Below are 24554 nucleotides of genomic sequence, written 5' to 3'. Positions count from 1 at the left end.
AAACATATGGGATAGAGATTGTAAGTGACTCTCCTGTCTCTCCATTGGTAAGCCTGTGCTCCTGGCCACAGTAATGACAGTTTCCTCTTCAATAACACTAATTTTGGTCTCTTCACCTTCTATGACCATCTTCAGATATCTTCAGCTCTTTGGCCCCCTTATTCTCACACAAGTTACAAAGACTTCTAAGTTATACAAGTTATAAGTTTATGTAAGTTACAAAAACTTCCAAGTCTAAAATTTTTCAATTATATAAAGACTATCTTGTAGGATCATGCTAAAAAATGAGTAGGTTTTGCTGTGGGATATAAAAATTATATTTAACTTTCAAAACTGTAAAAAGTCAAGAGCTGCTCTGTCTGGAGAGACTGCAAGCAAGAATGAGCTGATTTGATTCACATTTATCATTTTGTAGGGCAGACTCCCAGGCCAAAATAACTAATATTTGAAATGAATATGGGAAGTATCTGTAGGCCCAGGGAAAAGAAATAAATATTAAGTCCACATATTTGTATGTACCAAGACAAGCACCTTCCAAACTCCACTGTGTTATTTGCACCTCCATTTTTCCTCTTTTGTAATGTTAATCCACTCAGCAAGTGTTTAAAACAAAGGGTTATCGCAAACCTGATTTATGAGACTGACAACTAGTCATGGTCTAATCAATTCTCTTCAATCTGACCAAAATCAATATTTTTTAAAACCAAGATTCTGGTCATGTTTTTCAGAATTGGTACTAACTCTACCATTTAAAAACTAATACTTCATGGTCCTGTGCATCAGTTAAGCCTTTTCCAAAATGCTCGTGTCTACTGTCAAGTAAACAGGACCAAAATGTTAATTAAGGCAAGTTTCCGATATCTTTTTCAGTGCTGAATTGATAATAATCTACTCTGGAGACACAAAACGAAAAATGTTATTATATAGTGGGTTTTGACTGGATTTGATTTTGTAAATTATCTGAGTTCTATAGAACGTTGGTTATTAGTAGGGCAATTTTGGTGTAAGGTATCAGACTCACAGTAAGAACCTAACACTTAAGAGACCCTGTTTTATAAAGAGAGAAAGGAATAGTTAGAGAAATCTAACGTTATTCCTATTTATTTTCATTCTTTGAAGTAACAAAAGCCAGGTTCCTTTCCGCAGCCAGCCTGCTAGACAAACACTTCAAGGGCCATCCCATAAAATGAAATAAATTCTATGTTTGGTATATGAAAGGATCAGAATGGCAATCCTACCATATTAGTCACTGTAGAACTGAAGGTTTATTATGTCTCTTTTGAAGATACATTGGAATAAATGAATGATAAAAGAACTGAAACCTCTCAGGAAAACAACTATATAAGATGAACTCCACAAACTACACTTTTAAACCAGTTTCATCACATTTCATAGGTTCAAAAGCCTGCTTGAGGTATAGCCTTGTGTTTGGAATTGCAGGGTGTAAAAACAAAGTAGGCCATCAGTTCAATCACTGTTATGAGAGCCTCTACCCTCTCAACATAAAATGGTGATAGTGGACTCTATAAGTTATGCTGGACATTGTTCTTTTCCTCCCACTTCTAGTTAGTTGATTAGTTAGTTTTAGTCATGCAATAAGTGTTTATGAATCTACCACTTATAACCCAAGCTAGGACCTTGACATTAACCTACACCAATTCTATAGTCCCAACATAGCCCAACCACCAGATTCCTACCAGCAGTAGGAATCACATCCTGAATCACATACATATTCCTCATTCCTTAGGTTCCTTTTTATATAAGGGTATTGCATTTATATGTACTCCTAAAATTCTATTTTTTCTTACTTTAATTGTTTCCAACTTATTTAAGGATTTAAAGGAGTATCATTTTGTATGTAATTTTTAAGATTTATTTTCTCAATTAATATCATGTTTCTAAGATTCAGCCATATTAAGGCAAAACTATGAAGACACAGATATCAATAAGACCAGTGATTGCCAGGAGCAATGGAGGGAATGGATGAATATTTAGAGCACAGAGAATTTTTAAGGCAGCGATTACAAGTACATCACATAGAGTGAACCCTAAAGTAAACTATGGGCTTTGGGTGATCATGATGCATGATGTAGGTTCATCCTTGAAAACAAATGCCCCATTCTGGTGAGTGAAGCTGATAAGAAGGGAGACTATGTAAGTGTGAGGGCATACGGGAAATCTCAGTACCTTCCTTTCAATTCTGTTACAGATGAAACTGCTTTAAAAAAATTAAGTCTTCAAAAATTTTAGAGCAAACAAAAAAAGATTCATCCATATTATTGTATGTTGCTGTAATTCATTTGTTTTTATAGACTCCATTGGGCTAGTATATGACACAATTTGTTCATTTACTCTCTCATTGGTGTTTGAGTTATCTTGTGGGTTTTGCTATTGTGAACAGTGGTACTATAAATAATGTGTTCACATCTCCTGTTGAAAATCTACAGGACTTTCATCTAAAAGTGAAATTGCTGAGTCATCAAGTATGGATCATATTTAACAATATTTCCTTAGTAAATATGGCGATTATATACAAATGCTTCATAAGGGGTAAAATTTCACATAGTACATAAAGAGCAGGACATCAAAGTATAATTCACATAAAGCCATTCACTGCTTTCTGATAGCATTACTTGATCCAAGGATAATATTTATCTAGAGAAATAGAGGTGAAGAAGCTCTAGGGAAGAGCTCAGTAGTAGGGAACTCACTTCTGTCAGGAATTTTAAGTGGAGACTGACTATGTAGTCAATTAAGAGTAGGAAAAATCATAAGCATTCATTTCCATATAACAACACTGCAGGAAGTTACCCATTGTTCCTTCAAGGGTCTCTCTTTCTCTATCTATGTCCTTTAAATGTTCCTAATGGTATCAACTAGAAAAGCTCAATTGGGTGCTAAAGCCTCTTCCACATTTCTCCTTGGCATTTGATTCTCTCTCTAAACAAAAGTGCTTCTTCCCTGAACTAGAGCAGTTAGAGCATGTGGCTAAAGACTTAGAGGTGAGGGAGCAAGCCTTTCTGAGGAAATTGAAGAAAATTCACTGGCTTGGGGAAGAGTTAAAATTAGGATCCAGAGGAAAAAAAGATAGAGATGTAGGAAGGGCCTTTGAAGAGATATTAATCAGCCTCTACATAATCCAAAGGTAACTGGGAGCATTGATGGGTCCCAGCCTAACCTTACTTTGTGTTAACTCCTTCCTTCTGATTTAAATCATGTCTTTGTCTGTGACCTTGACTTCTTCCAGAGGACACAGTATTATTTACAGTGATACCATCTCTACTCACTTCTACGTAAATACTTCTGATTAGGTCTTGCCCTGGTACTCTCCTTCCCCTCCCCAGCTTATTTGTCACAGCAAGTGGGAACAGAAAAAGTGGTACTAGGTATCAGGAGACATCTGTACCTTTAACAAAGCATATAATGAAGAACTGTTAGTAAAAAAAAAAAAAAAAAAAAAAAAAGTAGTGTGTGAGTTTACCAGACTTCCTGCTTGAGTTCTTTTTAAAAGTCTTCAGTGGGAATCACTTGATCTTTATTGGCTCAAACCTCAATGCTCCCCCAGAGGAGTATACAGCTTACAGGGAAGTACCAGAAGTACTCCCCGGCTTTTCATCTCAATGTGTTGAATGTGTACAGCTTATCTGAAGCTGGAAGGGTAAACAAACTGAGTAATCTGCCTTCTCTTTGCATATCCAGGTCCAATCACCATGAAAAACCTTTAAAAATCAAAATATTAGCTCCCATTTCCTTCCCAATCTACACATACACTAAACAATCCATGAATTCAAGGCAAAGGTTAATTGGGTTTAAGAAGAATAACTCCAACATTCTCCACATTGTAGAGGAGGAGTTATAGAATCAAAGGGAGGAATTAGGAAATAAGACAACTTCCCATGTTCTTCTGAGTTTCTATAATGTGGCATTATTGTTATAAATAGTTAATAACACAAATACACAAAATGCAGACTCGGTCAAGTAGGGTTCCTTTATATTATCCACAATATCCTCTCTTAATTTCCATAGCTAATGGAGATTGATCTAGGCTTTTTTGACATTGTACCTCAGTCACTACAAGCTCCTACTCTAAAAGCAAAGGCTTAAATGGCTTAGACGAAAAATGTCAAAGATTATAAGTATTATCTGTTTTTAGATTGACCAGTGATCTTCTTAAGTATGAAGGAGGTTTCCCAAAATGTATAACAAATACCAGACACAATACCGAAGAAAATAAACAAATGGCTATGTGTGCAGGGAATATACAAAACCATGATATCCCAGAGGAAATTAGGTGGGAGCTCAAATAATAAGACATAAATCTAAAAGAAATCTAAATCTCTGACACATATTTCTATGCCTTTTATATTTCACTCACAAGTTGTATTTGTGAAAAGCTCAGAGACAAAATATAATGACAAATTGAAGAAATTTTCTGCATAATTCATGACCTAAAATACGTTTCCCTTCACTATCTTGAAAATTCAAGTAAATGGGGAGAATTTTTTTCTTTTTGTTTTAAATTATTTGCATAAGTGCCTCAATATTCTGCTTGAATGCAAGTCGACTCACCCTTAATATATGTGACAGAGTAAGATGATACATTTCCTTAACTGGCAATATATAGAAAAGAGGTATGACCTAGTATACCCTCATTCTGGACCATTTTGATTTCACGTCCAAGTCCTTGGCTGCCCCCATTTCCCTTATAACATTTCCAAGTCCTTGCTTCTGTTAAAAGAAAGTTTTTCCACAATTTACTGATTTTATAGGCTTTTATTCAATGATTCATGAATCAGGCAGCCTCCAATCTAGCAGGTAGAAAGGAGCACTTACGAGCTGTACAGGGCAAGATATTTTTATAGACTGAAGTGAGTAGGAATAAGGAAGTTATACTTGGCATTTGCAGATTGGTTAAAGCAGGGTAACTTTCTTTATATGGAGTAAAGGAAAGTTTTGAACCCAGGTCAAGTAAGCCTTGTAGAACAGGCAAGTGTTGATCTATTGACCTTCCTTTTCTGGGGGAGCTTAGAAAAATGTTTTAGTTTATTAGCATGGGGTTTAGCATGGGCAACTTTGTCTTGGGACTAATCTAGTTACTCTAACACCTCTCTTCCTTATCTATCCCATTTTTAAGTATGTATATGACAGGGGATAGATAGTACAGCAACGCTATTGTGAGCACCAAGACATGCCTAGGATTCTGTGCCCCACCCACTTCCTCATCAAAACATCGAGATGGCTGAATTACCTTCTTCTTTTTTTTTTTTTTTTAGATTTGTATTTATTTATTCATGAGAGACAGAGAGAGAGAGAGAGAGAGGCAGAGACACAGGCAGAGGGAGAAGCAGGCTTCATGCAGGGAGCCTGATGTGGGACTCCATCATGGGTCTCCAGGATCACGCCCTGGGCTGAAGGCGGCACTAAACCGCTGTGCCACCCAGGCTGCCCTGAATTGCCTTCTAAGTAACATCAGAGAATTGAGAGAGAATGAAAATAAAGCAGCTTACCAGAAAACCCGTGTATCAGAGGAGGATGAAAGAAATCTGAAAAGGGGAATAAGTGGAGAGCAAGAGCTGAGATCATCGATAGGAGACCCCTTGAGATGAATCCTTTGTGACGGTAACCTAGAAAAGAAAAAAAAGGGGATCCCTGGCGCCTGCCTTTGGCCCAGGGCGCGATCCTGGGGACCCGGGATCGAGTCCCACGTCGGGCTCCCGGTGCATGGAGCCTGCTTCTCCCTCTGCCTGTGTCTCTGCCTCTCTCTCTCTCTCTCTGTGACTATCATAAATAAAAAATAAATAAATAAATAAATAAATAAATAAATAAATAAATAAATAAATTAAAAATGAAAAGAAAAAAAAGTTTGGTAGAAGACCATACTGTGAAGGCTACCTGCAAGCTATCAAAACAAACTCAGATATTTCACAGTATAAACTCTCAAAAAAAATCAACTTTGGTATCTTAACATGAATTGATTGAAAACATTTCATCCTTACATGCACTTATAAATGCAGAAATATATATTATTTGATGGTCATTACTAACAGTTCTTGTGAAAGTATACAGAACACACCTGATTTTAAGTTAATTAAACAATTCTGAAAAATATCATTTTTCTGTGTTCCTTATGAAGAATCTGAAAAGTCTAGGTAACAGTGGCATACTTCAATATTTGACATCTGAGTTCATCAGTTCAAATACAACACTAAAGTTACCAGTAACATAACACCTTTCTGGTGCCACTGATGTTTTACAATTTTTGAGAGCTCTAAGATACTATCTTCCCATCGATTACTCAGTATCTGAAAATCAATTTTAGTCAGGTTAAGTAGGGAAGCTGAAATCAGATCTATTACTGGTCCAAACACCCTTTATTTTACATTCTTAATAGCTATTAACTCACAATTTTATATTTCAGTTTCCTTCTGAAACTTGGCATAAAATGATCTTTTAACAGTTATTATTATTATACAATAGACAATGCAATTACATTTATTAACTCATGACTATTATAAACATCGCCAACATCATTATTGTTAACAAAATAGAATGACTCATACTGAGATTAGTACTATTAATATCAATGTACTGACATTAGAACAATAGCAACACAAGTGCCACTTCTATACACCATCTTGAAAGGCCATCCCTTCCATTCTCAGCAATAGTGCTTAGCAACTTTAACCTCAACCTCTGGAATCTAAAATGCAAGCATACATCTTAAGGCTACCCAAATCATATCAAAGAAATAGGACGTATTTTACAATATCTTGGCATATGCAAACAATTGCTGAAAATCACAAGTTCATACTTCTTCATACCCATTAGCAGAAGCTCAATCTCATACACTACATGTGTTCATAGAAGTGTTCAAGGAGCTTCCTGGGAGTAAGGATGCAGAGAATTGAAGAATTGAAGAATTGATCTCCAACACTGGAGATCCAGGTACTGACATTACCAGAGAAGAATGTGGCTGAATATGCAGAGCCCATAGTCTACCACTTGGATTGTTTTCTGAGCCAGCCTTTATGGACCACACTAACTTCATCAAATAAAATTATTTTTTCACGCAATTTGAAATTTCAAGATACAACAGATAAAACTTAAATATTACATAGGAATGGTAAATCTTATGTTGCACATAACTGAAGACTATAGAATAAATTTAAATGTGGTTCCTATTCTAATACTCTAACTTAAAACTTTAAAAAAATCCACATACTGTGCTCTCAGAGGTCATCCAGGGTATATGCTAACTGTATAGAGATCCATAGTCACCATGAGCCACCACCATTGACCATTCAACCTTCAGTTGTCAGCTAAGTAATATATGAGTCTATGTATATAGGCATAAATAGCATGTATTTTTGTAATAAATATTTATGATTATTTATATATTATACAAATTATTTCCAAATTATTTCACCAATCACATTAAAAATGTACAGAACACAAGTATGAATCTAATACTGAACTTCCATAAGAAGAAGATTTACAATCTCTCCTCACACTTACCAATTCATAATAGAGAGTCGTATTCTAGTCATGTTGTGGGTCACCTTGTCCATTTATATTAAAATTCTAATTTGCTCTGGGCCTATGAGCCTATAGACCTAAGCAGTGGATGAAATAATTCTCAGTAGAATAATTTCATTTGAAAGATATTATTCTTTCTAGACTTATGCTCATGAGTGCTTTGAAAAGGAACTATCTCCTTGTGGTGGTCATTAGAGATGTTCACACATACCCTGTTTTCCCCTGTTTTGAATATATGTTAGCATAGCACTTCCCAACTACTTTGAAGTTAGGCACAGCCAGGTCATTTACTTTGGCCAATAAAATATGACTAAAAATTACATGTGTCCCTCTTGCCTTAAGAAACAGTATATAATTTGCCAAGTTCTTTTATTCCTGCCTTGGCAAGTATAGGATAACATATTGAGATAAGAGCTCCAAATGACTGCAGTCACTGCAATGACTCACAATAGACATTTAGCATAAATAAACATTTACCAGAAATATACTTTTATGATGTTGAGCCACTGAGATTTGGCAGTTGTTACTTCAGCAAACTTAGCCTATTCTGACTTACACAGCTTCTTAACAATTCCAGAAATTTCTCGAAATTCACCCATGGAGCAAGTGGAGGCCATCTAAGATTCTTTAAAACAAAGAATACTGGTAAAATCATAAATATGATGTAAAGCTGATAAGTACAGAGTATCATAGATCAACTTTGGCAATTATTATAGACCACCTAAAGCAATAATCAAAGCAATAAGTCCAGTCATTAGACTCTGAAATATCCAAGTTTAATTAATATCTATACCCTAAAAAAATCCGTTATACAATAAACCAAATGGCAAGTTAGGACACCTTAGAAAGACCATTAGATAGATGAATAATGATTTTTTTTTAATTTCACTCTCCCTTTACATTCTTCCTATATAAATTATGTCTATACAACCCTGCCATATAAATCTTTCTAAAACCATATCATCTCCCTAATTCAGAAAATATAATATATGCCTACTATTATAAAATCAAAACCAAAGTGTTTGACCCTGGCACTGACGGCCTCACCAACTCTACATTTATTTCCCATCCAAAGTGCACCCTTGCTATTCTCATTCCACCTGATCAACTCTTCTCTTCACCCCACACACTGTGTTCTTTCCAACCTCTTCCTCCTATCGACAGTCTCTTAAGTCTCACAATACTTAAGTGTGGACATAATTCAGTATTTGATTATAGATGAGTTTCCAGTTAGTACTGTGGATATACATGCATTCTTCTTTTCTGCCCTGTATACAATGGAATATTCCTCAGCCATTAGAAACGACAAATACCCACCATTTGCTTCAACATGGATGGAACTGGAGGGTATTATGCTGAGTGAAGCAAGTCAATCGGAGAAGGACAAACATTATATGGTCTCATTCATTTGGTGAATATAAACAATAGTGAAAGGGATTATGGGGGAAAGGAGAGAAAATGAGTGGGAAATATCAGAGAGAGTGACAGAACATGAGAGACTCCTAACTCTGGGAAACGAACAAGGGGTAGTGGAAAGGGAGGTGGGCGGAGGGATAGGGTGACTGGGTGACGGGCACTGAGGGGGGCACTTGACGGGATGTGCACTGGGTGTTATGCTATATGTTGGCAAATTGAACTCCAATAAAAAAAAATTCTTTTCTGCCCTCATTAACTAATCACCACCTCTTGAAATGAAGCAACCTGCCTTCCAATGCCCATCAAACTCTGAATACCTTATACATAGACAATTTGTGCTAATTTGTTATGACTTTTCACAACAGCAATAAATGCAAAATAACAAGGATGCATCAAAGCAAAAGTGGAAAATGACATTAAAAGATTCTAAATTACTTAAAAACAAGATCTTCTGCATGCCTCCATAAAACAGAGGATTTGTTTTTTCAAACAAAAGCTTCTTCTCACAAATAAACCCCCACGAGAAAGGATCAGTGTACATCCCAAACAAAATTAAAATATATGTGTGGACTTGCCCAGAAGTGAAACCCTAGGCTTTACTGGAGAAAGTGGAACTCACTGAGGAAGGACAAAGCATACTTCTTAAGAACTAGGTAAAACATCAACTCACATGCATTGGCATTAATTGCCAAGCAGACTTGAAGCATGAACAGGTGGACCTCACATAATTCTCATGCGCAGCTCCCTGGAGGGACAGGAACAGATTAGCAGTTTCATTGAGTCGAGAATCACAAGGTTCACTAACAACCTTTGCCACAAAGACAATTCAGCCAAAACTCTGCTTATAATGGACTCAGGACAGGGATGTTTGTAGCTGGCTTTTCCACTGCCCAGTAGGTAATGAGCCATGCTCTAATGAGTTCACACACTAAAGTCACTGGGCTGTAAATTCCCCTTGGGATGCTGTCCAGCAAGTTTACATTTAGAGAAATATTGTATTTTGATATCATTTATACATGATCAAAGAGATATTCCAGATGGATTTTTATTTCCTCATATGCTGATAGTTCTATTAAGTGTTAATAAACTATTGAAGATGTATTGTTACAATTAACCTTGCACAAATAGGCTCTCCCCCTTATCTGATTGGAATAAATTTGCATAGAAAACTAAAAGAAAAACTGTACTTTCTCAAATTGAAAGCAATTATATTCCCAATTCTGTGGATTGCAACATGTTTTATTTTAAGGCAATAAATTTCTGATGGATCAAGACTCTTTTGATTCATATTTTTAATATAAGATCCGAGTCCTCATCCATAGCCCTACTTTCCCCCCAAAAAATTTAATATTTCCACTTTCAAAGCCTTTCATGATCAACAGGGCAGAAGTGAACTTTACTATTTATCTCTCTTGACTCTTGAGCCAAATTCTTAGGTGCAGCATATTCATGTCCTGGAGAACGAGGAGGAGGACGTCCTGTGAAGAACCAAGGAAAGTACGATAGGCAGAATTTATGACATTGCCATTTCATACATTTTGATTATGTCGAAGGAACAAAATTTTTCTTTCAATATTTGCCTCATGTCAAAACTGAAATAAAATTTGTGGAAAACTATGAGATGCATTAGTGCAAGGGGATTAAGTAGGCTTTGCTGTGATGATGCAATGTTCGAAATGGAAATGTACATTTAGCTGAATCATCCATCTGCCTTATTTCACTATTTTTCTTTATCAGGATTATCACCACCTGGGCTTGCCAAATGAAGCTTCCAACATCACTGCCATGCAACAAGTGTGCCTAAAATATCCTAGCTCCTTTCAGGACAGTCTTGGAAGAGATTATTGTCCTATTGTTGTTAGCTCACCTTGAAAATATATCATGCAGATAAACACCTATCTCCATTATGCAATTCCATTCTCCCAAAGGGAACTTTATAATTCAGCTACAGCTTTACCACTTAGAAGACAAGATATTAACAATAAAAAGATAACACCAGAACAAATCATCAAGCCATCCGATGATTTCCACATAAGAAGAAAACAATTTTTAAAATGCCATTGGAATGACTACTACTCATGCACAATGAAGGAGAAAAATAAAGCAGCGCTGCTTTCCAGAGTTCCAGATGCTCACAGTCAACCACTCTCCAGAAGCAGGCTATTCCCCCTTCCATCATAATCTGAGTAGTCTCAATCTATGTCACGCTGCCTGCCTCATGTATTCCACGTCATATTATCACTTAAGCATTTGATCATCTTACATCATCTTAAAAATAAGGGTGACTACAGTATAATATTGTGAGAGAAAGAAGGAGAGAGACCACATTCATATAACTTCTATTATAGTACATTGTTCTATAATTGTTCTATTTTGTTATTAGCCACTGTTGTGAATCTCTTACATGCCTGATTTATAAATTAAATTCTATCATAGGTATATCTGGATAAGAAAAATCATAGTGTATTATAGGGTTTCGTACTATCCATACTTTCAGGCACCTACTGGAGGTCTTGGAATGTATCCCTCATGGATAAGCGGGGATTACTGTGTAGGCTTTCTAGTTTGCAAAAAATATCTGGCCTCACTAATAAATACATTTGATTATTATAAGAATAAAATAAACTGCCAAATATACAAATATAAGTATGTAATTACATAAATATATAAGCACATAGTTTTAGTAAACTAAAGTAGAAACACTTCAATATAACTTCAGTTAGTTATCAAATGATTGGAAAATACTTAAACTCTTCAACTCAATAATTACACATCTAGAAAAACTTTTCGGTAAATAGTCAAAAGTTATCCAAACAAGTATGTATTAGAATGTTTACTGAAACACACTTCCAATTAGGAAAAAATAGAAACAACCTAAAAGACTGTAATGAACCAAAATGTACATAATATACAGCTATTTAACATTTTCAAAAATGTTAATTACTCCGGGACAAGACATAATATTATGTTTAAAAGGATGCAAAGTTATGCATACAGTATGATCTCAGTTTTGAAAGACACATATGTACGTACATAACACACAAACAAAAACTTGGAAGAAAATATACGAAAATACTAGCCATGTTTATTTCTGGGTGACTTTCATTTTCTACTTTATACTCCTATCTTTTTAAATGTTTTAAACAGCTGTATGTTACTGTTATTAATTTCAAAAAAAGAAGAGTAAATATTTTGAAAAGAATACTTACCTAAAATAATAAAAGAAAACTGAAGCAAAATGAATATTTTATCACTTAGATGTATTACAAAGTAGCATGCCAGACTGTCTCCATGGGGTGCTCCTACTCTGCTTTCAGTGCTCGTTTGAAAGCCTGTCTTTTAGGAAGCACTGCATGATCACACCTCACAAGCAGAATTCAATCTCTTACACACACACACACACACACACACACACACACACAGTCCAACGTCTGGTGGCCTCAGGACTGCTATCTTCTCACCACACTGTACATGCGCTGTGCAAGTCTGGTCCCTATGCAGTAGCATGATGCCTTTGGCCTATACTAGGGATAACAAGAAAATGTTCTATGAAATGACTCCTTGTATTTAATGAAAGGATATATTTGAAAGTAAAATATTGTTCCCTAATTACATATAATCCTCTCATGAGGCTCAATTGGGGAAAATTATCTCTGGGCTCAATTTCAGGAATAGTTACACTTTTCCAGGGCAAGATGTTTGATTTTCATCTCATAAACCCTGTGAATCCTGCAACTAATCATGTTTCCCTCAACTTTGGCTACTAGGAAATTTAGTGCTCAGTTTGTAAGCCACCTTTGGCAAAAAACTACACAGCACACCTTTAATATGTGCCTCTTACCAGGAGTTTCGTGCTACTTCCATTCTCTTTCCCCCTTTGCCCTTATTTCTTCACTTTTAAAAAGCTATCTGATCTTCACTTTTAAAAAGCTGTCTGATCTAAAAAGGTAAATGTACCACTATATGCCCTTAAAACTTTCTTGCAACCAGACCAAAAAAAAAAAAAAAAAAGACACATTACAAATAAATCAGCTAATTAAAAAAACAAACCGCTTGGGTTCACTTTTGTGCTATTATTTTGTGAACTATTGTACAATAAGTTTATATTTTCTATGGTAGAGTAAATGTCACTTGATTACCAAATTTACTTATTATTCATTGTGAAGACAAAATATTTCTATATTGCCTATTTTTTAAAAGAGCTGAATAATTAATTGCAGAAGGGTGTTTGTTTTCTTCTCCAGATGGTTGGTGACTTGTCAAGAGGGTCACCATGTGAAAGACACTGTTTTTTTACCACATCATAAAATGATTAGGTAGAAATTTTAATTTATTCTAATGACCAAAATCTTAATTTACAACATCAACCATGTTTTAAAATATTCACACATCTGTTCCAGTTACATTGCAGTAGCAAAGATGCATTTCTTTTTTATTTGGCAAGCACTACAAATATATCTGTTATTTACTAGCGTGTTCCCTCATCTATCAAGGTTGCTCAGAGCAGACAGCATTTAGTGATTAAGTAAGGCATGGCGAAGAATGATAAAAAAGAAAAATGATTTCAGCTGTAGTTATGTTAATTCCAGAATGTCAACTATAAATGTTAACTCTCCCATCAAGTAAGTATTTCCCAAAAGGAAGCTTGACCACCATTTCAACACGGCCTCAATAAATATAATTAGTTCAGTCAGAGCATTCATTGTATTGGGCTTTCTTTTCTGCTAGTTGGCTCCAGAGCAAAGTCTCAAATTAAACTGAGACCTCCAGAAACCCCAAAAGACCAGCCCACAGTGAAATTAAATGGGTAATGGCAATAGGGAGAGGAAAATATTTTAATGGAACATTCGATTTCATGAATTTAGGTCCTCTCTCTGACTTATTTTTCAAGGTACATTTGAGGTCTTTAAGGGTTTTTTTTTTTTTTTTACCCATCTTATTCATACTTTATCATATATCTCTCTAGGGCATCTCTCTAAAGGATATCTGGAGAGGCAAAGAAAATGCCATCGGTTATCAGTCCCCCTAGAGCACTTGACTTCTAAAGAAAGCCCTCTCCTGGTTATTTATGGATAAATACGATTCTGTTTTCTCCTGGGTGTTCCCCCAAGTGATTAAATAAAATATAGCCAAGATATTTTTTACAGAAACCACGTGTAATGAAATATCTGTGAGGCAGAAAAAAATAGATGAAACGACATCTCCATTGTCTCCCCATTTAGACAGCTTATTGGCAGCAGCAGCTCATAACTCAGGTCAGAAAACTCTGTCTGGGCATATGAAACTGTTATACCACAACTTGGCTGACCCACAGTCAAGATTTGGAGGAAAACATGCAGGCTTTAAGACGGAGGCAGATACTCTAAGGCCAGATAAACAGGAAGCTGAATCAGAGACAGAAACGTTAGCTAAAACAAGAATCCCATTGTTACCAAACGTTTATACAATCTTTCATCTTATAACAAACATTGATTGAGCAGCTAAGCCACTACTAATATATACCGGTATCCTGGGCACTCTCTTAGACCCCAGGATCCCAAAGATACATGAAATACGATTATCTCTCCCAGGACAACACAGTGTAACACAAAGATAAAGTACCAGCGATTGGAGTTCTCATTTATTAGCGCTTACTCTGTTCCAGATACAGCACTGTGCATTTTACATGGCTTTTCTCACTTATGTCTTACCACAACCCAGAAGTCTTTTTTTCCCCCCCTCTATAGCTCAACTCTCCTGGGCCATATCAAAGGTAAGGAGAGTGCCATACGCGTGAGGTTGACTCCAGATTCCTTGTCAACTTGCACAGTGGAGTCCCAAGAAGGCAGGCATCACTATTTTTTCCACATCACAGTTAGGAAATAGAAGTTCAGAGAAGCTAAGTAACTTACAAAAACAAAACAGCCAATGAATGGCAGGACCAGACCTCATAACTATACCTTTAACCTTTTTTGAGGTAAATCCCTAACAGTGCAATTGCTGGGTCGTAGGGCAGGTCTATTTTTAATTCTTTGAGGAACCTCCACACAGTTTTCCAGAGTGGCTGCACCAGTTCACATTCCCACCAACAGTGTAAGAGGGTTCCTTTACCCCAAAGATTCAGATGCAATGAAACGCCGGGACACCTGCACCCCGATGTTCCTAGCAGCCATGTCCACAATAGCCAAACTATTGGAAAGAGCCTCGGTGCCCATCGAAAGATGAATGGATAAAGAAGATGTGGTTTATGTATACAATGGAATATTACTCAGCCATTAGAAACGACAAATACCCACCATTTGCTTCAACGTGGATGGAACTGGAGGGTATTATGCTGAGTGAAGTAAGTCAATCGGAGAAGGACAAACAGTGTATGTTCTCATTCATTTGGGGAATATGAATAATAGTGAAGGGGAATATAAGGGAAGGGAGAAGAAATGTGTGGGAGATATCAGAAAGGGACACAGAACATAAAGACTTCTAACTCTGGGAAATGAACTAGGGGTGGTGGAAGGGGAGGAGGGCGGGGGGTGGGGGTGAATGGGTGACGGGCACGGAGGGGGACACTTGACGGGATGAGCACTGGGTGTTATTCTGTATGTTGGTAAATTGAACACCAATAAAAATTAATTTATAAAAAAAATCAAGGGACAGGAACATTAAAGAAGCAGTGGCCAATAAATCTATGATACAAATGTAACTTCTCCAGTATAAAAGAATGTAAATTAAAATGAGATATTTGTCATCAATCAAATTGGGAAGCTTAGCTTGTTGAGCATTTTTTGACGAAATAGTAGGCTCTCATATCTGCCAGTGGAAGCACAAACTGACCACTTTTGAGAGGACCAATTTACAATATAAATTGGTCTGACAAAATAAATATATAAAACTAACAATTCATCTTCTAAGTTTTTACCTTAGGAGATAATCAAAATGAGCCAAATATTTTCTATCTACTTATTTACACATTCACTCAGTTAATAAGTATTTGCCAGGCACCTGGGATAGAAGGGTCTGCGAGATATACTTGGTCAATGTCTCCATTCAGTGTAAGGGTAATGATGCTCATTATAATATTATTCATGTAAGAGCCAGAAAATTGGAAATAATAGGGATCAAATATTGCAGCTTTAAAATAAAATACTATGCAGTAGAAGAATGCTTATGGTATTTGAAATCGTTCATGATACATTATGCAAAAGTAGATTATAAAATATGAAACAGAAGACATGTTCAGTACAGTCCAAATTTTTCAGATTTTAGAATTGCATTTGTTCGTTGATTCAACATATATTTATTGAAAACCTCTTACACGACAGACCCTAAGAAAACAGCTATACACAAAACAGATAGAGGACTTACATTGCAATTAGAAGAAATACATAAGAAACAAAAATGATAAATATAGATCACATAGTATTGAATATTATGGAGAAAATGGAGTAATATAAATTAGCCAGAGAAGTAAGCTCTGATCTGGTAACAGTTGAGCAGAGATCCTAAAGAAGTGAGCCCCAAGAATATCTTTGATAACAGCATTCCAAGCAGGGGCAAAGAAAGTGCAAAGGCCCTGAGGCAAGAATGGTCTTATATTTTTGGAAGAGCAGAGTTAATTCAAAAGAATGGTAAATGATCCCATGAGGGAGCTAGCAGGAGAATCAGATCATGTAGAAGTTTGAAGGTCATGCCAGAAAATTCAGACTTAATTTTCAATGAGATGGGAAACCATGGCAGCATTTTGAACAGATGGGTGGCACGAGCTGATTTATATTTTTAAAGGGACAGTAGCTTCTTTGTAGAGAACAGATGTTGGGGATGGCAAAAGCAAGATGATAGGGTAAGTGGTGGTGGAGCTGATGAGTAGATCTAGAGTTTAGCCAACATGGACCAAAATGAAAACTAGAGAACTTTTAGAGTAGCAGATGTGAGAAAGAATCAAAAGTTTGTCTAGGAACATGTGGCAGCCATTAAAACACGTCTCTCAGATCTCCATTGCAAGGAGTGTGTTGACCAACACCCCAGCAGCTGGAGCAAGTTTACGCCAAGGTCATATTTCCTCTGGACAGCTCCCAGTTGAGAACTACCAGGGATACTAAGTCATGCCCATTCACGGGAGATACAGGACTCCTCTGATGCCAACTTTGGCTCAATGACTCCACATTAAGTTTGCAGATAGTTTCTTAGAACTGCACCAAGGTCTAGACTTCCCAACCACCCTTGCTTCCTTCCCTCTGTCCCAACAGGGGGCAGCCCTGCAGCATAGTCTGGCAGCTCCCCGGCCTTGTCCAGCTCCCCTCCATCCATTTTTTCTCACAGGCATTTTCCCCAGGAAATGGGATCACACCTCTAATCCCATCTTGGGACCTGAGTTTGAGATACTAATAAACAAACTCCCAAATGAAGATGTTCTATCCTATCTTGATGTCCATCAAGACTCCAGAGCTGAGCAGGAGGACCCCAGGAGGGCGGGGATGCCCTCGGGCTCCCGGGGACACTAACAGACACCTGCGCCCGGGAGAGTGCGCCGAGCTCCCTAAGGGCTGCAGCGCGCACGGCGGGGCCGGAGCAGCTCGGAGGGGCTCGGGCGGCGGCTCCGCGGAGGGGGCTGCGGGGCGGGAGCGCGAATCCAACAGCGCAGGCCCCGGAGCACAGGGCGCCGGGACACAGCCCAGGATCCGGCCTCCCCCGGGACAGGCAGAGGCCGGGAGGGCCCAGGACAGCGAGGACGCTCCTGCCCCGAGCTGAGCAGATCAGCGGCCCCGCCCCGGAGCCTCCAGGCCCTGCGGACGGAGAACCGAGAGCCCCGAGCCCCGTAGTTCCTGCGGAGGCTGAATCCAGGCTTCCAGAGTTGCCATAGCAACTGCGGCTGTTCCTCCTGGGGCCCCACGGGGTAAACAACCCCCGCTGAGCCCTGCAGCAGGCAGGGGCAGAGCAGCTCCCCCAAGTGCTAACACCTGAAAATCAGCACAGCAGGCCCCTCCCCCAGAAGACCAGCTAGATGGACAGGGGAAAAACAAATTATTGACCAAGCAGCACTGGAAAGTTCCAGGGGAAGTCAAGGGACTTACAGTATACAGAATCAGAGGATACTCCCCCTTGTTTTGTGTTTTTTTGTTCGTTTGTTTGTTTGTTTGGTGTTTTTTGCTTTCTGATTTCTGTTTCCTTCCCCACCCCCTTTTTTTCCTTTCTTTTTTTTTTCTCTTTTTCTTCTCTCTTTTTTTCTTTTTTCTTCTTTTTTCTTTTTTCTTTTTCCTTTTCTTTCTCTTCTCTCTTTTTCTCCTTTTCCCAATACAACTTTTTTGGCCACTCTGCACTGAGCAAAATGACTAGAAGGAAAACCTCACCTCAAAAGAAAGAATCAGAAACAGCCCTCTCTCCCACAGAGTAGCAAAATCTGGATTACAATTCAATGTCAGAAAGCCAATTCAGAAGCACTATTATACAGCTACTGGTGGCTCTAGAAAAAAGCATAAAGGACTCAAGAGACTTCATGACTGCAGAATTTAGATCCAATCAGACAGAAATTAAAAATCAATTGAATGAGATGCAATCCAGACTAGAAGTCCTAACGACCAGGGTTAACGAGGTGGAAGAACAAGTGAGTGACATAGAAGACAAGTTGATGGCAAAGAGGGAAACTGAGGAAAAAAGAGACAAACAATTAAACGACCATGAGGATAGATTAAGGGAAATAAATGACAGCCTGAGGAAGAAAAACCTACATTTACTTGGGGTTCCCGAGGGCACCGAAAGGGACAGAGGTCCAGAATGTGTATTTGAACAAATCATAGTTGAAAACTTTCCTAATCTGGGAAGGGAAACAGGCATTCAGATCCAGGAAATAGAGAGATCCCCCCCTAAAATCAATAAAAACCGTTCAACACCTCGACATCTAATAGTGAAGCTTGCAAATTCCAAAGATAAAGAGAAGATCCTTAAAGCAGCTAGAGACAAGAAATCTCTAACTTTTATGGGGAGAAGTATTAGGGTAACAGCAAACCTCTCCACAGAGACCTGGCAGGCCAGAAAGGGCTGGCAGGATATATTCAGGGTCCTAAATGAGAAAAACATGCAACCAAGAATACTTTATCCAGCAAGGCTCTCATTCAGAATGGAAGGAGAGATAAAGAGCTTCCAAGACAGGCAGGAACTGAAAGAATATGTGACCTCCAAACCAGCTCTGCAAGAAATTTTAAGGGGGAATCTCAAAATTCCCCTTTAAGAAGAAGTCCAATGGAACAATCCACAAAAACAGGGACTGAATAGATATCATGATGACACTAAACTCATATCTGTCAATAGTAACTCTGAACGTGAATGGGCTTAATGACCCCATCAAAAGGCGCAGGGTGTCAGACTGGATAAAAAAGCAGGACCCATCTATTTGCTGTCTACAAGAGACTCATTTTAGACAGAAGGACACCTACAGCCTGAAAATAAAAGGTTGGAGAACCATTTACCATTCAAATGGTCCTCAAAAGAAAGCAGGGGTAGCCATCCTTATATCAGATAAACTAAAATTTACCCCGAAGACTGTAGTGAGAGATGAAGAGGGACACCATATCATACTTAAAGGATCTATCCAACAAGAGGACTTAACAATCATCAATATATATGCCCCGAATGTGGGAGCTGCCAAATATATCAATCAATTAATAACCAAAATTAAGACATACTTAGATAATAATACACTTATACTTGGTGACTTCAATCTAGTGCTTTCTACACTCGATAGGTCTTCTAAGCACAACATCTCCAAAGAAACGAGAGCTTTAAATGATACACTGGACCAGATGGATTTCACAGATATCTACAGAACTTTACATCCAAACTCAACTGAATACACATTCTTCTCAAGTGCACATGGAACTTTCTCCAGAATAGACCATATACTGGGTCACAAATCGGGTCTGAACCGATACCAAAAGATTGGGATCGTCCCCTGTGTATACTCAGACTATAATACCTTGAAATTAGAACTAAATTACAACAAGAAGTTTGGAAGGACCTCAAACACGTGGGGGTTAAGGACCATCTTGCTAAAAGATGAAATGGGCAACCAGGAAATTAAGGAAGAATTAAAAAGATTCTTGGAAACTAATGAGAATGAAGATAAACCGTTCAAAATCTTTGGGATACAGCAAAAGCAGTCCTGAGGGGGAAATACATCAAAATACAAGCATCCATCCACAAACTGGAAAGAACTCAAATACAAAAGCTAACCTTACACATAAAGGAGCTAGAGAAAGAACAGCAAATAGATCCTACACCCAGCAGAAGAAGAGAGTTAATAAAGATTCGAGCAGAACTCAACGAAATCGAGACCAGAAGAACTGTGGAACAGATCAACAAAACCAGGAGTTGGTTCTTTGAAAGAATTAATAAGATAGATAAACCACTAGCTAGCCTTATTAAAAAGAAGAGAGAGAAGACTCAAATTAATAAAATCATGAATGAGAAAGGGGAGATCACTACCAACACCAAGGAAATACAAACGATTTTAAAAACATATTATGAACAGCTATACTCCAATAAATTAGGCAATCTAGAAGAAATGGACACATTTCTGGAAAGCCACAAACTACCAAAACTGGAACAGGAAGAAATAGAAAACCTGAACAGGCCAATAACCAGGGAGGAAATTGAAGCAGTCATCAAAAACCTCCCAAGACACAAAAGTCCAGGGCCGGATGGCTTCCCTGGGGAATTCTATCAAACGTTTAAAGAAGAAACCATACCTATTCTACTAAAGCTCTTTGGAAAGATAGAAAGAGATGGAGTACTTCCAAATTCCTTCTATGAGGCCAGCATCACCTTAATTCCAAAACCAGACAAAGACCCCACCAAAAAGGAGAATTATAGACCAATATCCCTGATGAACATGGATGCAAAAATTCTCAACAAGATACTAGCCAATGGGCTCCAACAGCACATTAAGGTTATTCACCATGACCAAGCAGGATTTATTCCCGGGACACAAAACTGGTTCAACACTCATAAAACAATCAATGTGATTCATCATATCAGCAAGAGAAAAACCAAGAACCATATGATCCTCTCAATAGATGCAGACAAAGCATTTGACAAAATACAGCATCCATTCCTGATCAGAACTCTTCAGAGTGTAGGGATAGAGGGAACTTTCCTCATCATCTTAAAAGCCATCTACGAAAAGCCCACAGCAAATATCATTCTCAATGGGGAAGCACTGGGAGCCTTTCCCCTAAGATCAGGAACAAGACAGGGATGTCCACTCTCACCACTGTTATTCAACATAGTATTGGAAGTCCTAGCCTCAGCAATCAGACAACAAAAAGACATTAAAGGCATTCAAATTGGCAAAGAAGAAGTCAAACTCTCCCTCTTCGCCGATGACATGATACTCTACATAGAAAACCCAAAAGACTCCACTCCAAGTTTGCTAGAACTCATACAGCAATTTGGCAGTGTGGCAGGATAAAAATCAATGCCCAGAAATCAGTGACATGTCTATACACTAATAATGAGACTGAAGAAAGAGAAATTAAGGAGTCAATTCCATTTACAATGGCACCCAAAAGCATAAGATACCTAGGAATAAACCTAACCAAAGAGGTAAAGGATCTATACCCTAAAAACTATAGAACACTTCTGAAAGAAATTGAGGAAGACACAAAGAGATGGAAAAATATTCCATGCTCATGGATTGGTGGAATTAATATTGTGAAAATGTCAATGTGACCCAGGGCAATTTACACGTTTAATGCAATCCCTATCAAAATACCATGGACTTTCTTCAGAGAGTTAGAACAAATTATTTTAAGATTTGTGTGGAATCAGAAAAGACCCCAAATAGCCAGGGGAATTCTAAAAAAGGAAACCATAGCTGGGGGCATCACAATGCCAGATTTCAGGTTGTACTACAAAGCTGTGGTCATCAAGACAGTGTGGTACTGGCACAAAAACAGACACATAGATCAATGGAACAGAATAGAGAACCCAGAAGTGGACCCTGAACTTTATGGTCAACTAATATTCGACAAAGGAGGAAAGACTATCCACTGGAAGAAAGACAGTCTCTTCAATAAATGGTGCTGGGAAAATTGGACATCCACATGCAGAAGAATGAAACTAGACCACTCTCTTGCACCATACACAAAGATAAACTCAAAATGGATGAAAGATCTAAATGTGAGACAAGATTCCATCAAAATCCTAGAGGAGAACACAGGCAACACCCTTTTTGAACTTGGCCACAGTAACTTCTTGCAAGATACAGCCACGAAAGCAAAAGAAACAAAACCAAAAATGAACTATTGGGACTTCATCAAGATAAGAAGCTTTTGCACAGCAAAGGATACAGTCAACAAAACTCAAAGACAACCTACAGAATGGGAGAAGATATTTGTAAATGACATATCAGATAAAGGGCTAGTTTCCAAGATCTATAAAGAACTTATTAAACTCAACAGCAAAGAAACAAACAATCCAATCATGAAATGGGCAAAAGACGTGAAGAGAAATCTCACAGAGGAAGACATAGACATGGCCAACATGCACATGAGAAAATGCTCTGCATCACTTGCCATCAGGGAAATACAAATCAAAACCACAATGAGATACCACCTCACACCAGTGAGAATGGAGAAAATTAACAAGGCAGGAAACCACAAATGTTGGAGAGGATGTGGAGAAAAGGGAACCCTCTTACACTGTTGGTGGGAATGTGAACTGGTGCAGCCACTCTGGAAAACTGTGTGGAGGTTCCTCAAAGAGTTAAAAATAGACCTGCCCTACGACCCAGCAATTGCACTGTTGGGGATTTACCCCAAAGATACAAATGCAATGAAACGCTGGGACACCTGCACCCCGATGTTTCTAGCAGCAATGTCCACAATAGCCAAACTGTGGAAGGAGCCTCGGTGTCCATCGAAAGATGAATGGATAGAGAAGATGTGGTTTATGTATACAATGGAATATTACTCAGCCATTAGAAATGACAAATACCCACCATTTGCTTTAACATGGATGGAACTGGAGGGTATTATGCTGAGTGAAGTAAGTCAATCGGAGAAGGACAAACATTATATGGTCTCATTTATTTGGGGAATATAATTAATAGTGAAAGGGAATAGAAGGGAAGGGAGGAGAATGTGTGGGAAATATCAGACAGGGAGACAGAACATAAAGACTCCTAACTCTGGGAAACGAACTAGGGGTGGTGGAAGGGGAGGAGGGCGGGGGGTGGGGATGAATGGGTGATGGGCACTGAGGGGGGCACTTGACGGGATGAGCACTGGGTGTTATTCTGTATGTTGGCAAATTGAACACCAATTAAAAATAAATTTATTATTAAAAAAAAAAAAGACTCCAGAGCTGGGAGTGGAGATATGCAATGGCAGCCATCAGCACACACATGGTATGTAAAGTCATGGGGCTAGATGAGTTTGCTTTATTCAAACCTTCATTTCCTTCAGCGCCTAGATGCTAACTATTTACCTAAAAAAAATAACCCTAACATACCACTTCACGCTAAATTATGTTTTATGATGACTACCTTCCTGGTAAGGACCAGCCATGTAAGAACTCTGCATTTTAAATTTGTGTGCCCATGGAGTGGACACACGGGACCGGTCTATCTTGGTGGAATGCCAAGTCCCATGGCAGTTGAGTGAGGGAGATCATTCTGAGCCTTCTCTATGTCCATTCAGAGTCAGACTCACTGCCATAATGACTAACTCAAACTACTGGAATTTCTTATTTATTTCCCTTTCATTTGTCATCAGGTTTCTGTTTTCCAAGCCAAGTCATCCCTTCACCTTCATACTTTCTCCTTTTCATTTTCCTTTGTGATCACTATTTTATCCCCAGAACAGGTTTCTAAGAAACATCACAAACCATACTCAGGAATATGTACCTAAGATCCTACATAAATATAAAACATAAAATACAGAATGGTGCAATATCCCCAACATAACCCAAACAAGCCCTCAGAATGGCTGTTAGTCAAGGAAGTTAGATATGTGGTAGAGAACAGGAAAACTTAAAACAAACCAAAAAAAAAAAAAAAAAGATGAATAACAAGAAAATAATGTAGGTGTGGAACAATAAATGTTAGAGGAGGAGAAATGTGACTAGAAAGTTATTTATAGAAAAGTAATAGCCACTTTTTTTTCTTATTTCCATCAAGCAGTTCCAGTGAGAATGTTCTCTAAATTCAGTTTTTCCTCTCACTCCTATCAGTTGTTATGTTTAGCTCCTGTCTGCTTCCCCTCTATGCCTGAGTATGTAGTTACTTCCTCTCTCTTCATATGCACACAAGAGAAATAAACAGTCTCTTGGTAACAAAAATCAACTAGCTACAAAATTTACTAAAGCTACATTAATGAAGTTAGGGAAAAATCCTATCTATATCCTCCAGACTTATGAATAAACATTATTCACTTAGTGGTGTCTTTTTTCCACTTATGTTGTTAACACCTCTCAGAAACCAATAGCAGAGCAATAGTAGAAAGCCTGAATAATCCCATGGAAACAATGAAACAGGACATTTAAGATTCAACTGTCCTCAAAACTCCAGAATGTGTAGTCGCCATGCCTGATTGGTAAAGAAAGCCATGGTCCAAGATTCCTGGGTGGCTCAG

Source organism: Nyctereutes procyonoides, unplaced genomic scaffold (genome assembly GCF_905146905.1).
Source record: "Nyctereutes procyonoides isolate TBG_1078 unplaced genomic scaffold, NYPRO_anot_genome, whole genome shotgun sequence".
Lineage (NCBI taxonomy): Eukaryota > Metazoa > Chordata > Mammalia > Carnivora > Canidae > Nyctereutes > Nyctereutes procyonoides.
This window is presented reverse-complemented; position numbering follows the sequence as displayed.